We start from the raw sequence: 2,997 nt of genomic DNA, 5'->3' as shown, positions 1-2,997 counted from the left end.
AATCAAAATCAAAATGGCCGACTTACAGCTCTTGTTTCATCCAAAGTGATGTATGCCTGCTCTCATGTGTTGTGTGTTTAGTCCAAACACAGTGCAGCAGTGTGACTTAGTAAATGCATGCTTTACTTTCCAGTTGTATGGACTTTCCTGAATGGGAAATGGAGTGAATATTCGTAGGGCAGTGTGTGTCACACACATTGATGACCCATCAGACCCAAAACTCCTGATAACTAATCCATAGTTATAAATAGATCCTCCCCATTCTCCTCATCTTTTATTCCTCTCAACTAAGCCCCATGTGACGCTCAGAATGTTGACACCTCCTCTCCTCTTTTCTCCTCTCATAGCCTGGGTCAGACAGACAACACCCTTGCTTATTTTCTTACCTCTTCTTTCATTTCCTTTTTCATATTCCTATTTTCATCCTTTCCACTGCTTTCTTTTATTGTTCATTGCGATCTCTCTCATACACAGCATGCACATACTCACACATACACACAGTTCTTTCCTGAGTAAATTGGCCAACCTGCCCTGAAAGAGGCTCATTTCCCAGAGGTCACCTCTCTTCTCCCTGTTGTCTAGCTAACAGCACAGACAAACACACACATACAGAAAACGCTGGCATCGCCCTACAAATCTGATTTTCTGAGGCGGAATTTTTCTAAGTACTTGTCCACACAACTAGAGCCTGTTCTGTAGGTAGAGAGAGAGACACAGAGAGAGAGACAAAGAGAGAAGTGGAAGTGAAGAGGAGAAAAAAAGAGATAAAGACAGAAATAAATACATTAAAAAACAGCGGCCCGTAGCAACTGTATTAAGAGGAAAACACTGCAAAGACAAAAACATGCATCTCCCAAAACAATGTTATATGCATATGTGAATAAAGCACAATGAGAATGGAATCAGCTGTAAAACAGAAAGGTAAGAAATTCAGTACTGTTTTCATTATCGTTTATTTTCCTTCACACTGAGGCCAATTGTCAGTTGTCAGTCAATACATTTTTTCATAATTTTGATGTATCTGTTGTCTTTGCCAATTTAAAATTTAATTGCTGAGATTTAGGACATCACTGTGATTAATGTCTTGAGAACAAGATGGTTAAAAGATAAAAACGACTTACACTGTTTAGCAACAAAGCAAAATGTTAGCTACACAGCAAAACACTAACTAATAGCTAGCTAATCAACAACAATCATTAGCTCGCTAGTTACATCTTTTTACAACAACAATTTTAACAACAGTATAGGTAACTAGCAAGATAACCGTTAGTTACGTTGTTAGCTAACATTTTGCTAACATTAGCTAACTCACGATATTACTATATGTATTTGATATAGGCTATTCAATAAGGAGTATGAGACCTGCTCTATAATGTATAGAAATAAAATAAAATTGAATTAAAAATGAATAATATAGACCTATGTTGCTTTTATCTTTTAACAATCTACAAAATGTGGTTGTCTTTTCAACATAGATGGGAACATTTTCCCAAAACCTTATACTTAAGAACATGTAATAAAGTTGAAATATTTTAGTCAACCTATGACACCAGATGTTTCATCATCAGGACATATATTTTTTATCCACATCACACCTACAGTAATATTCTTGGTAACCGACATCTAGTCTAACCTTGATTGCAATGATGTCATCACAGGTTATGTCCATGACCTGAGTGAACGTGAGATTAAAGTTTGTTACCTTTCATGGTCACACTGAAAAGGAAATCTGCCTTCCTTGAGGAATACAGAGTAGGTCTATAGTGGAGGACAATCCATATTTCTGCATGGGCTTTAAGTAAATGTTCATCTTACATTCATTCACCTGGCCAAGAGGTAGCAAAGATGAATGTTGAGTGCATGCCAATGACATACATACAAACAAATATTAATTCAATTCAATTTCGAATGGGTAGAGGGAGTAAAGGTTGGAGGGGATGTGGGGTAAAGAGAGAAAGACAGAGACAAAGATGCACAAAACAATACATTACACTACATAATACAGGATAAGAGCTAATTCCCATACTTCAACCACAAGGGTTAAATAGGCACAGAAATCAATTAATGCACTTATTATGCATTACAGCAAGATCATTTTGTAATAAAAATTTTAGTAAGTTTTTGTATAAAACTGGTGATAGAGACAGGGGATGAAAGATTGAGTCTAGACTGCAGGTCAAAATTAGTGATATTGGTTAGGTGAGATGTCTGCGCAGAGCCAAAAGGATATTAAATGACAGCACCCACCCCTGCCACAGCCTGTTTACCCTGCTGCCATCTGGGAAGAGGTACAGAAGCATCTGCTGCCATACCACCAGACTTAAAGACAGCTTCTTCCCTCAGACTGTGAAACTTTCAAATTCATCATACAAATTTCTAATAGCATTTATTTTGTTACAGAAAGTGAGGGAAACAAAACATGTTTTTAAAGTCACTGTTATAACTGTAATTGTTATTTTTGAGTACTCATATCAGTACTCTGTATTGGCAAGTACCCAAATGTAAGTACTCATCTGACTACAGTCAAAACCTTTATTGCTTTTAACTTACAAAGCTTAGCTTTTTCTCCAGAATCCAACAAGGGGAGCCTAGCACATAGTATAGTACAGGAAAGTACAGGAAAGGATGAAGTTGACTGAAGTTCTGGGGATGGATCAATTGTTGATGTAGATTTGACCACAATTGACTTTTATAGCATTTGGAATTGTTTTTTGCATTCTCATGTGCACAGAGATATTTTGCAAGACAAGGGTTGTTTGGACAGAACCTTTTCTTTAAATGGAGGAGAAAAATATCAATTTTCAAGAATTACTGACAAACGAGCTTGTTAGTTTTTGGCATGTTTGAAGTATTCAGGGGACTTAGAGAAAGCAATAATTGATAGATCTAATTAGAAGCTAAAGTGGGTAATCCGTGTTAATGAATACATTCTCCAAATAACTGTTCTAGGAGAAGTGCTGGTTAAAGAAAAGACAAACAAAGACGGAACAAGAAAAA

The sequence above is a fragment of the Morone saxatilis genome, unplaced genomic scaffold (genome assembly GCF_004916995.1).
Source record: "Morone saxatilis isolate NCDOM2014 unplaced genomic scaffold, NCSU_SB_2.0 Contig2, whole genome shotgun sequence".
NCBI classification, from domain to species: Eukaryota; Metazoa; Chordata; class Actinopteri; family Moronidae; genus Morone; species Morone saxatilis.
The sequence above is the reverse complement of the archived record's forward strand: the minus strand, read 5'-3'. Positions refer to the sequence as shown.